Source organism: Drosophila subpulchrella, chromosome 2L (assembly GCF_014743375.2).
Source record: "Drosophila subpulchrella strain 33 F10 #4 breed RU33 chromosome 2L, RU_Dsub_v1.1 Primary Assembly, whole genome shotgun sequence".
NCBI classification, from domain to species: domain Eukaryota; kingdom Metazoa; phylum Arthropoda; class Insecta; order Diptera; family Drosophilidae; genus Drosophila; species Drosophila subpulchrella.
In genome coordinates this window covers 16,793,126-16,806,717 of record NC_050610.1, presented here as the reverse complement: position 1 = coordinate 16,806,717, position 13,592 = coordinate 16,793,126, and the positions used below count along the sequence as shown (strand labels likewise).

The window sequence follows — 13,592 nt, the reverse complement described above, 5'->3', positions numbered from 1 at the left end:
TTGTTGTGCTAAAACTAACGTAATATGTTAATTTAGAAATATACATTTTTCAAACAAAAATATTTATTACCTATAAATTCAAGGTTTTTTAATGAATTACGTATTCATATTGTCAAAATAAAAATACCAAAAACTACTAGAAAACTTAGAAAGATTTAATAAATTTCCCCCTATATACAAACAGCAGTTGTTGTGCTAAAACTAACTTTATAAGTTATTTTAGAAATATAATTTTTCAAACAAAATTCAACATATTATTACTGTCAATGAATACCGCAAAATACTAGAAAATTTCAACAGATTTTATGAGCAGTAGTTTTTGTGCTAAAATGAACTTAAAAACTTATATCATATTATTGCGTTGTGCTCTTCAAAATATTAAAATCAGAGTGGTACTTTTATTTTGGCAACTATTCTTGCAACACGTACTTAGATTTTTTTTTGTGTGTTTCAAAACAAAGTTTGTATTACCCATCTAACTGAATCCTTTTATTTTCCGGTATAAGAAGAAAAGAGTCGTGATAGAGCGACACAAAAAGTTTCGTTTAGTATGCGTCGCAATGTAAACTACGTTCATACATTGATTTTGAATTAAAACTGGGCAAAGAACTTGGCGTAAATGGTAAACTTTTGGGAAGCCCAAACCACCAGGCCCCCAAGGGTGGCGGTAGAAAGTTATTTGCCAGCTTGTTTGTGTGGCTTAAATTACTTGCCAAAATTTACTTTTGCTTATTTACAACTGTGCAAAGGATAAAGTTTTTGCTCTCTAAGCCTAATCAAGTCTGTGCGGGGGGTGGGGGCGGATGGGCTTGGATAGCCAGGCAATTGAACTAATTTGCTTAAACTGAGAGCAGGCCAAGTATTTGTACATTCTCATCTCTCCCACTCTTTTTTCCCCATCGCAAAATTATAAACAGCAAAAAGTTCAATAACAAAAATTGCTCTCCCTAATGGGACTGGAGCGTGGGAAAAGGGGAAAAGTTATAACTTTTAATGAGATTAAAGCAGCAAATTATTTGGTAAATCAACTCCAATACAAAATACATATTGATCGATGGTCTCTGGATGGTTGAGTTTATTCAAAGCAGCTTCAAAGTCTTGGCAAAATAATTAAGAGCGTTCTTTGTTTATAACATAATTAAAATGTTGCAATGTCTTTAAATTGCTTATATTGTTTTAGTACATACAGGAGATATTTATAATAGTTTTTACGTATTTATTAGATTAGCCAAAAAGTAATATTGATTAGTTTGCCTTGCTTTTAATTTATGGAGGTCCTGTTGCGTGAAAAGCTAACGAGGCGAGTAAATTACTTTACCTTGGCCTGCCTTTTTAGTCTTGTGCAGAACTTTTACCTTCATTCGCATGGTTGTTAGTCCGCGCTAAACTACACTAATTACTTCCCCCATACACCGTATCCCCATTTATAGGATTGGGGGCTCCTCCACTCGCTTTTGAGTCTATCAGCGACCGTTACAACCTGCCACAAATCAAATGCACACCAATTACGTGGCGCCAGAGTGCACAGAGAGCATAATCAACTCGCATAATTAACAACTAAAAATGCAAACGTTGCCACTACTAGCCGCATAAAAAGACCAGGATAGAGACATTGGCTAGAGGTAGAGGTGGGTAGGTCCAAAACCGACCTAGAGTGTATCAACAAAAATATGTTTCTACCCCTTCTTTTTTTTTTGCCTCGTTCACCTGGCCTTTCTCTGTGCAATTTTCACACATTTTGCGGTTCCCTTTGGCGGCCTCATAAACAACCAACAAACAACTAACCAAAGCCCAAAACAACAACAATAATAAACAAGCTAAAATAGCTGGCAGACAGTAGTAAATTATAAGTTGGAGCTGTAACTCCTAGACTCGGTTATAAAAGTAGTGCACATTACTCATACGCCGCGTACATAAATTTTCCACCCCAGCCTTTGGGGTACGTAATTATTTTCCGTTTACAAAATGTCTGCCAAACACCTGGAAGTCATCAGTGAAAAATAAGAGTGGGTGTGCGATTATGCTTGAAAATATGGTGAATAACAAAACAGATTTACCATCAAAATGGTGGAAAGAAAGCGAGCAAAATTACATGAAAAATGAATAAGTTTTACAACTTAAAACCAAAATTTATTACCCCTTTTTGCTATGTAGTATCCTGCAGCTAGCCAAAATAACCCACATTTTGCTTTGGCACTTAATTAAAATGTTGCATTGTTAAGAGCACAACATTCATCTAGAGATTCAGCTGAAAACATGACCGCCGTCCGCTAGATAACAAAGTCACACAGCCATGAGCAAACACAACATGGCTAAAAGGAAAAATCGTGGCTTAATAGCAAAATAATAATGCAGCTAGCAAATGGAAGACAGCATTATAATAAATATACCAAAATACCGAAAAACCGAAAGGAAAATTTCTAGGGAGGTGGGGGCAAAAAAAACTTATCGCTTGCTATAAATTTAGTCAGAGCGTGCGGAGAACAGAAGCAATCAGCCAACAAATTGTAAACAGTAAATTTCAGCAGCCAGCAAATAAAGGGGCGGTGAGTTGGCCAAAAAGACTGGGCCACATTAGCACTAAATCGCAACGACTAACGCAGTCAGTTGGTTAAGCGTTTCGGGCATAAATATACGCAAAACAAAAAAGAAAAGGGGAGAAGGATGCTCTGAAGCCACGCCTCCAACGCTGGGGAGATTTATCCAGTAGAAAAGGGAAGCAGCCAGCACAAAACTAATCTTTATTTCGATATTTGCATAAAAAACAAACATGTCAAAAAATATATGTATAAAAGCGGGAATCCGCTTCACACGGTTCAGACTCTATTTTCCCCTCATTTTTTCTTCTTCTATTTTAAACAGCATTTTTGGGGGAGTGCATAAAGCTGCAAAGGCAAAAAGGGGATTTACACAATCCGCCCCCCTTTTGGCCAAGATATTGCACGACAGGCGAGGAGACAGAGTCACGTTACTTGCAGGTGTTGCAGGTGCAATCTATCCAAAAAACCTGGCCCGTGTTGTAGTACCGGCTCGGGCTCGTCGGCTTTGTGGTGGAGGAGGAGTTGCAGGTTGCAGGATGGGCGCATGGGGTTTGCAACACCCGTCGCTATATACACACACATCGCTGTGGCAAGTGTTTTTGATCTCGCGCTGCTTTAGCCTGTTGAGAATTTTGATTAAAAATGCTTTCACGTGAAACTCAAACGTGCTCCTCTGCATATGTGGGAGCCTTTATTGGCATTTGGGGTGGCGTTTATTTTTCCACGCCACTTTCTCCCTCCGTATGTGTGTGAAAATTTTTACATTGAGATTTATCACGCAAAAAATAAAACAAAAACAAAAAAGAGTTAAATATACAAAAGGCGGTGAATGTGGAAACCAAGGTAAAAAAGTTAAGCGCACAAAAAGTGAAAAATATAAACTTGCCACATGGCATGGCAACTTTTTACATGCGGAAATTAATTGCCAGTGTTTGGATTTTGCCAGTGTCATATTGCGATTCATTATCTAATGCAATTAAGTAAATGTTTGTATCAAGTCTTTAATTTAAAGGTTTCCAATTTAAAGCGTATTAGTTTCTATGATTTTTGGTGTGAATTTTATTAATTTTCTGTTTTACCAGCCCATCTTGTACTTTATTAATCTACGGAGCATTTAATTATTTTCTTGTAGAACCCCCTCTATTTGGTGCCAAAATATTTGTAGCTTCCGCTGGCGTTGTCTAGACGGCCAAAAACAGCTAATGAAAGCCGCTGCCTTACTGCAAATTGCAATAAAATCATCAGAAAGGCAATCTACATGGCCGCAGAGCAAACCCAAAACAATTTGCTTTTAAATTTGCCTGCCAAAAAGCATTTTAGCACCTCAAACGGCTAACAATCTTCCCTGGGTTTTTTTGGCCCTGTCGTTGTTCTGTTGCCTGGAAAATCCCTGGGCCAAAAACAATATGCTGTCCGACGTGGAGGCGCAAATAAATTTCATTAATTGCCAGCCGAAAAGGAGACTGCGATGGCATCGTTCTAGAATTTCGCAGTTGGGAGGAGGGGGGCCGAGAGCATTCATTAATCTCACTTTATAGTAATAAGCGGCTTTGCTGGTTACGGGTTGGTTTGGTTTAGGTTTGGGGTTGGGTTTTTTCCTGTTTTTTACCACCCTTTTTTTTATTTTTTGAGGGAGGGGTGTGGATGGAGAAGGGATTCCGAACTGTTGGACCATTAGTTGGTCTTGATTAAAACGCTGGACTGAACGGGGAAAGCCGGGCCGCACTTGTTGCAAAGTCAAATGGCATGTCCCGGGCATTGGGGAAAACTTCATCCTTGCTGCAGCTTTGGCCCGCTGTGCACACATAGACAAACATTGACAATACACTGGGCGCATTTAACTGGCCAACGGCATTGGCCACATCCTCGGCCACCAGGACTCCTCGTCCCTCATCCCTCATCCTGGCCGCTTTTCGTTCCGAGTCCTTCGTCCTTTTGGCCCTTAGCACCGTTTGCGGTTTGCCTAAAAAGTCATATTAATAATGAAAATTCCACAGTAGCGAAAAGTTTAAATGGGCGAAATTTGCTGCGGAGCAGAGCTTGCTACTCAGGCCCTGCAGCAATGCAGCTGTGGCACCAAGCTGTGCCTGGAATAAGGATCCTGGCTGCTGGATCCAGAGACTGCCCCACAATGAAGTGTGTGTGTTGCAAAGTTATTGGGCTTATAGCTGTTTATATTTAATGTATGACAAAAGTGCTGAACTTAAAGAAAAGAAGTAAAAAAGTGATCACAATTGAAAAGTTGCAGTAGTTAAACTTCGGTAACTCCTGACAATATAAAATACAAGCTTCGATAACTTCGATTACTTCATTATTATTAGATAAACCATTTAAGAGGATTTTACAACACTAACATTTTAAAAAATTGATTTTTATTTATCCCTCCGGTTTTACATAATATATTTAGTCGATTTTATATTATTTTTATGGCTAACAATTTTGTACAAAAACAGGATCCAGGACTGCCCTACAATGCAGCCCTAACTCTTGACAATATAAAATTCAAGCTTCGATTACATCGATTACTCCATTATTATTTCATATATACTATTTAAACCATTTTACAACACTACATTTTTTAAAATTGATTTTAATTATCCCTCCATTTTTTACATGATATATTAAATCAATTTTATTTCATTTTTTATGGCTTACAATGTTGTAAAAAAAACCGCTGAAATATAAATGCTTGTCACTTCATCTTCATAAATTATCTTTTATTATGGCCATTATTTAAAGCGGCAACCACTAACGATTTTGAATAAATTTTGCCACTAAACACAGCTCGCTGCTTCTCGAATTTAAACCAATTAAATGTTCATCTCGCTCACTCGCATTTCACTTAATATGATTTGTGCTGCCGAAAAGCCATAAAGTGGCGGTCTAAATTGCGAAAATATTTCAAAAAACTAGCACATATATGTATATATATTTGGCAATTGCTGAGTTGCGTGTGAGCAAACCGAACCGCACACGAAAATATCAAAAGTCGTCGTCTTAAATTGGTTAACTTGGCAACTGGTTGGCTGCCTTTTCAAATGGAATGCGGCAGCAGAAAATTTCCTACCAAGTATATTGCCAGTTTGATGGAAAAGAGTCCACAAATAGTTGGTTTAAATGAAGGAAGCCCCAGGAAACGAAGATTTTAATCAAACGAATCGTAAGGGCTTAAAACGCAATCAAAACCGTATTTGGAGATTAGCCAAGTTAGTTTGAATTATACATGCAATCGAAGTGACGAGAGGAAAATATATGTTATATCATCTAAATCGGATTTCCGTTTCCTGCCGGCTGCGTTTTCGTTTTATTCCTATAACCCCAATATACACATTTTATTATGCCGGAAAATGCATTTGAAATTCATCAGTAGAAATGGGTAGCATACCTAGATATCCACATGGCAGTCCGCCTTTCCATCAATATATATGTATATATATATAAATATATATTTAGGTACATATATATATAGTGTATATCCCCTGTTCCGCCTTCAATCAACCCACTTTTGCCTTTCTCGGCTTCCAAGTAAGTGCAAGTCAGTCGCCTTCCTCCATCTCAATTTTTTTTCGGTATTAAAGTTTCACATGTAATGACGTTAAATAAAATTGGAAGCGACTTGAAAAAATTGAACTTTTATTGGCTTTCCGAAAAATAAGAAAAACGAAAATAGATATGAAAAGTGAAATTGTTAGTTCTTATATGCACGAAAGCGAAGGCCACGGAAGTTCACTATAAAATGTAATTTATTTTTGAAACTATTCCCATTTTCTACTCATATCCTTTTTGTTTCCCTTCTGTAAGATGGCAGTTGATCATAATAATAGCCTTGTGAAACAGATTGTAAGGACTAGAGCATCAAAATCAGATGATGAAGGTTTAAGTTTGCAAAATGGAAGGGGGTTGGGGTTTGGTGTCATGTGTAGATTTACTTTTATTTTTTCGGTTGTCCATTGGCATTTATATTGAATATTGAATATATGAAATGTTGGCTATTCAGATCTCTAAAACCAACTGAAATAATAAAGCTTTGTGTGACTTAATTAATTCCCTCCCGCTGTGAGTTGTTATCAACTGGGAGTTACCCCGTGCAACTTGAATGCGCCACCACAGAAAACACAATCTCGGGGAGCAAAGTTCACCATGTTCACCCAGCCATTCATACATAATTTCGGCTCCTATAAGCAGGCCACTGTTTGTTTATTATTCTATTCCCGACGAGAGGAACGGGAAATATATATACTATATATATTTTTTTTTAAAGAACTGTCTTTGTTTGTGTGTGTTTTTAGCTGCTTTTTGGCTCTTTGTTTGGCAAGAGTGCATTGTGCAGCAGCTGGGGGTTTTTGGTATCCAAAGACCACAGAGGAGCCAAAACAATGATGGAGACGTTGTCGTGGTTATATTTTTGGCTTGCTAAATAATAAATGCATTTACCACGACACTCCGCGAAAATTCCGAGGAAATGGGAAAACTCCAATTGCTCTAGTGAAATATACTTTGCACTTCAACAGCGAAATGCCTACAACTTAATCAAGCATTTTTCCGTGATGTAAAGTTCTCTGTTTGTGTTTGCCTGCCAGGCAAATTAGATGGCTTGATTGTGTGGGAAGGCTTTTCCCCATATGTATGTATATAGGTACACCTTGACGTGATCCTGACACGTCTTGACATACGATGCCACTTACGATATGTCTTTGTTTCCACGTCCTGTGTGTTTTGTTTATTTGTTTGTTTGTTTGCCCCCGACTTGCCAGGCCTTTTTGATATCTCAACTTTTGGCGCGTGGCTTTGGCGACACTTAGCGCATTGTAAATCGAGGCAATCGTCTGTCTGACTGACTGTCTGTCTTCCTGGCCTCGTTGATATATATATACATGTATTATCGGGGTCACAGAAAGACAAAGACCTTCGACTTGTCACAGGGTATCACTTTATCCCTCCTCCCTCCAAAAAAAATTGGTGCTTATTTATTTATTTTTTTCATTACATGTGTTACAAAGTTTTGCATTTGCTTTGAGCTTGTCACACATTAAAAACAAAAAAACAAAAACTTGAAAAAAAATTCGAAACATGTGAAATTTTTCTACCCCTCCTGTGGGTTTTTATTTGGGTTGCTGTTTTTATTTGTTTGTTTCTTTTAGGATACGCAGAAAAAGTTTCCACTTATCTGTCATGTGGAGTTGGGTTCAGTGGGGCGCGGGCGGGGAATGGAAACAGGTCATCCTTTGTCAGGCATTTGACATGTGGCATAAATCGCGTAAAACAATTGTAAACGAGTGCCGAGTGTTCAGAAGTGCGGGGTTCCCATTTCACCCGAAAATTGCGTGAATCGCGTGTGAAAAATTATTTCAGCCTGTCAGGATGTTAAAGATCCGGCAATAAGTCAGGAGTTAAGGAAATGCCTTTCGTTGAAATATTATCCGCTAGAAGCTCTAGGATTTTGCCTATCCCACATATATATATTAATGTCAACACTCGCTGGCAGAAGAGTCTTAATTAATAATTGGATTTTAGCCGGAAATTTCCATATTTTTTAAGGCAAATGTAAATAATATTTCTCTCCCTCACTCGGGTAAATTTCCCCTTTCCCTTTTTCTTCTTTTGGCTTATCAGCTTTATACCGCTTTATCTTCTATTGCTACCCCTAAAAAGCTCTCCGGCTTTCGCCCATAAACATTGTGTTTAACTTAATACCAGAGAATGTCTTATTTGGCACTTTTTTCGGACATTTCATCTCATAGTTTATCACTTACTCTTGCCGCCCAACTAATTTTAGCTTAGCTCAACCGTTTCCTCGACCTTTTTTTTGCCGTCACCCCTAAAACGAAATGCTCAATGAGCCATGCAAAAAGGCGTCAAATGCCCTTTGACACTGACCAACAGCAGTTGGCGAAAAGAAAAAAAGAATGAAAGGGTCGGGTGAAAAAATAGTTGACCGGCGTTTCCAGAGGGCGAGACCTATCTAAATGTCACTGGCTTATCACATATGAAATATCACATAAACTAAAGCAAAATGTCAAAGTTGCAGCCAAGTCAAAAAAGGGTTAAGGTTGAGCCGCCGGGGAAAAAAATTGGCTTCTGCTTTGACTTGTATGATTTACGATGGCCTCTCAAAAATATTTGTATATCATTTTTATTTTTTTTTTATATTCCGAACCGGTTGTTAAAAGTTAATCAGTTGTTGCTTTTCCTGTTGTTGTAGTCTGACGATGAAAAATGGTCTTGCCGAGTGACTGACATTTCATTAAAATAAAAAAAAAGCAAAGAGAGGGCCTGAAGAATTCTCGAAATGCCAGCACTTACACAGTCAATTGCACAAATCTGGCCAAGTTCGGGAGCCCATTCGTGGCTCGATTATAATTTAATCTAGTGTGGTATGTGCGACAAGACGACTCACAGACTCTGGAACTCAGGAACGTGATGCCGCGCACACATTACCATTTCTCACATCGTTTTCTGTTTTGCGCCCGCTAAAAGAAACAAAAAAAAAATGTATATAAATATACCATATAGGGAGGGGGACCCAGGCGAAATAGAAGTGTCTGTCATTTTTATAAATAACATTTTGCGAGTATGCAGAGCGTGCTTTTTCGTACGAGAAGAAGGACCAAAGGCAAAACATCTCTGTGTGTCATTGTCACCGTATACCCACCATACAACTTGAAATATGTGCCAACAATTTTGTAGTATCATAACAGTGCATACTTTCGGGCGCCCCAAACCGATAAATCTGCCTCAGCGTAATTAAAGTAATTGCAAATGGAATTCCTTCCAGTGTCGCTCTTGAAGGCGACGATTAAGCCATTTATGCCAAGGCAGCGGAAAAATGTTAAGCACTTTCCCTTGCCCCCCATCTCCTTGGGCACTGAACTTGAATTTGTGTGCGAGTCGTTGGCTAATTAAAGCATTTTGGTTAAGGGTAAACATCAGCAAACGGAAATTCGTTGTGGAATTTGGCTGCTCAGCTAGCGCAAATGATGATGTTCAAGCCCAAAGTCAAGTCAGCAAAAATGTATATGTGAATTGTGGCCCAAAAGGGTCTTTGCCTTTGCCTTCATGGAAATGAGGCTTACACATGAAAATGCAATCAAAAAATGTGCAGACTTAAAGTTTTATGTTTGCCAAGTGTAAGTATTTATAATCTTTGTAGCTTTGATGGCCTTAATTGTGGCATTAATGAAGGAAAGCTTGGCAATTTTCAACTGCCCATACGGTGTTATATAATATAAATCCTTGGCTACAACCACATATTTTAAAGCGATTTGACCAAGTAAGAATTAAAGTTATTAACATTAACAATAACATTATTATTAACATTTTTAGACCATGATTTAACTCCTAATAAGACTTATGGTTTTTTTTGTACCACAATATAGTTGGAAATATATGATAACCTTTATCTGTTCTTTATGCCTACACATAAACATTTTTTTTCTATAACCTATGTTATGTTTTATCCAACGAATATTTTTTTTTAACGGCACTGCATTTTTTCTTTAAAAAAAAGTATATTCAGAAATGTTTTAAATAAAATACAAAGTAAATAATACCGAACTTTACTGATAAAGACGTAAGATTTTAAAGATTTAACTTATTTAAGGCACTAATATATAGTTTTAAATAGTTGCTTAGTTAGTTGGAAAATACTTTCTTTAATAGGAGCATAAAAGGATATTTTATACAAAGAAGGGCGTTTAAAATCCTTCCGCTCATTATAAAATGCAGTGCAGAACATTAACCGCATCTGTTGGTGGTGGTGGTGCCACCAACTTTTGCCCCACCAGGTCACCCAGCCAGTGTGCTTTTTCATAATTTTCCGCACACAATGGACATTACTAGCCTTGAGCCAGTTGAACCCGTTCCTCCACATATGTATGGTCTGCATTTGCCTTTGGTTAGTGGGGCTGAAACAACCGGAATACGTCCAAAAAAATAATAAAAGAAACCCCCCTCCAGCCATCTTTAGCTTACAATTAACCTCAAAAATGAGTTTCCATTAAAAATGGCCCGGAGTCATCGATGTGTTGGCCATGTGTGTCGCTGCATTGTTGCTGTCTGGGTTCGCCCTCCACAAATTGTGGCTGAAACAGCGCCAGAAACTTTACGACAGCCCAACGTGACGTATGTTCGAGCTGTCAGTTGTGTTTAATGTTCTGCATAGCCTTTTCTTCCCTTTTTTCTTTCGTATTCCCCCACTTTTACTTGTTCTCTGTTTCTTGGTATCCTCTGTGGAACTTTAACAGTGTTATCTTTTAAAGAAAGTAGTGCTCTACCTTGCGAGTTTCCTGAGTTTTAAATTCTGTTAGATGCTATTATTGCTTTCTTTATTTTTAAAATATTTAACAACTTAACGCTAAAATGGTAAATCATAAAAATACAAATTTAAGATGATGTAAAAATCTCTCTGTTAATAGATTTTCTAATATACTATTACCTGGCAGCTTCAAGTTTGCAGTCGTGACAGCTGCACACCTCACACAATAAATGTCCAACGCATTAATAATTCCATCTCCATTGGTTTTACTGATGGACTTGGGGAATAACAATTACACTCTTGACCGTACTAATTGCCGGACCATTAATACGAGTACTATTGATTCCATTTCCCCCACCCATTGAAGAACGTGCTTTAATTGAAAGAACTTGGAATGGTCTCCGGTGACCATGTTTTATTGCAAAACGAAGTCTTGACCACTTTGAAATTGAATTTTAAATTAATAAACGTTGCGGTTGCATCAAGAATTACAAATTTATATGCATCGTCCTTCTTCTTCTCGGTTGTTCTCGCTCGGGAGAGTTCCTGCCGCGTTCCAGGCATTGTGGCCAAATCTATGCACATTTTTTTGTTAGCCAATGCCCCTCGAAACTCCGCACCTGGTTCCTTCAGCCTGGCTCCATCTTGATTTTGTTGCCTCTTGTGGGCATACCCTGTAACCACAGGTGTGCATATATTAGAAGGATGGAACTCCAAACTGCGTGATAAAATATCTTTAATATTTTGCTATTTGAAATGTAAAAACAAGGACTACAGAATATATTTTAAAATGAGTTCTATCAGTGAATAATAATATTTGAAAGTCTATAAATATTTAAAGCCTTTGAATAAAGTTTGGATAGGTAAATCTAATTATCATAGAAATTTCTATGATTTGGTTACCCAAATATATATTGTTTAGCCATTGAAACTAACTGATTTAAATAGATTACATCACCTACATAAATATATATTCCGAATAACAAATAATAGTATAATATTAATTTCAATATAACTTTGGATAAATCAAAAGCTTACATTTAACAAACATATAATCCAATTGAATATCCCCAGAGCTTGTCGATAAATTTCAATATTAATTTATTTTATTGCCCCGCCTAATAGGGTATTCTTTGACTCTAGTAAGGATCCCTCAGACTTTTTTCCGCATATAAATCTTGGTTTTAGCCGACTGCTCTTTCTTACCGCCTTGCGCCACCCATTTCTACCATTTTTTTTCGCAGTAGGTCCTGCCTTTTGGCTAGCTGCTTGTATTTTTTATATCGTTTAGTTCCCTTTTCACTGTTTCCTTTCTCTTTTGCAAATTTAGTTCGTTTTTTTTTTGTGTGTTCGCCTCTTTGTTGGCATGTTTTGCTTTTGTGGTTTTAATTCTATTTTCGCTATAAATTGTTTCGGTACGCTAACATTTTACAAGGCGCCAAGCGTCGAGAGCGCAGTGTGGCCGTGTTTCACAGTTGGCTGCTGTCCGTATCCTGGCTGTCCGTATATCCTGTCCGTGTCCGTGGCTGCATCCGTGTCCATGTCCTGGCATGCAACTAATTACATTTGCATATCTATATCTAAGGGCTGAAGTGGAAATGCGGCTCACCGATATATATTTCCGGCCCCCCAAAATCCCAAATGGCAAACTGAAAAAGAGATATCGCTTTGAATATATATATATATATATATATGTAAACATCCAACGTCATCGCCACTCTGTCGCCGCAATCAGCATAATTATAAACTTCTTTTGCCGAGTTTTACGCATTTGCTTTATGAGCAAATAATAAGACCAAACAACTAGTAGTAAGTAAAAAACTTGTACTGCCAGCGAAAGCAATTAAGAATGCACTTGTTGTTTCATGATAATGACTTTGATAATGATAATAACGATGATGATGACGGCAACTCGAGCAACTGAAGCTCATCTCATCGCATCTCATCTCATTTCATCTCCATTTGCAGCTGGTTTCTGCCTCTGTCATTCGGACACGCCCACACGCACGAGTGCTTCTCCTTTTTGCAGCTATACATAGTCCTTTTTGCTTTAATTATGAACTAATTAATAAGAGAGCCCCTCCTCGCCGTTGTCTTGTTTATCCTTTATGTCCAGCTTTTTTTTTTTAATTAAATGCTGGCCGCCTTCTTGACCATTCCTGCAGTTATTCAATATAAAATAAGATGGAGTGGAATGCTCTCGAACATTGATTAATTTACTAAAACAAACCAAAGCTTTAATGGAATTTAAAAATTTATATTGAACTTTTGTTTGTCCTTGACACGCTTATTCTCTCAATAAAAAAATGGCTTTTTCTTTATTTGTTTATATTTAAATGAAGCCTACACAGCCACATTTTATAAATCTATAATAAATGATATACTGAACCAGCATAATTTAAAATGAGCTGCAAGGCAAAGCACATTAATTATTTAAGGCGGTTTTAATATGCACATGCATAAATTAAGCAAACATTTTTTGAATAAAGTTCATATACATATATTGTACAAATTAAAGCTTAATTAACCAGAACACATTTCTTAAATAGAGTTTTTAATTGCAACTTTTTTTCTGGGCGCTTTAAGGCAAGATCTATCCATTTAATGAGGTTTCAAAATATTTATAACCCTTCAATTTTCAATTAAACTGCTTGTGTGTGATTTTAAGGTGTCTCTATATACAGACAAGTTGCCCAATGACAATATAACGATCTATTATTTGTAATTAATTTGCCTTTACGGCTCTGCCACCCATCAGTAAACTACAGGTAAATTGATTAAATGAGCTGCACATGGAC

At 37.4% G+C, this 13,592-nt stretch overlaps 1 protein-coding gene across 12 annotated transcripts in view; it reads left to right on the top strand.

Annotated features, from left to right (window-relative positions):
• LOC119548636 (tyrosine-protein phosphatase Lar) overlaps positions 1 to 13,592 on the top strand; it is a 125,109-nt gene that overhangs the window by 64,394 nt on the left and 47,123 nt on the right. The gene's annotated exons all lie outside the window — the stretch shown is intronic.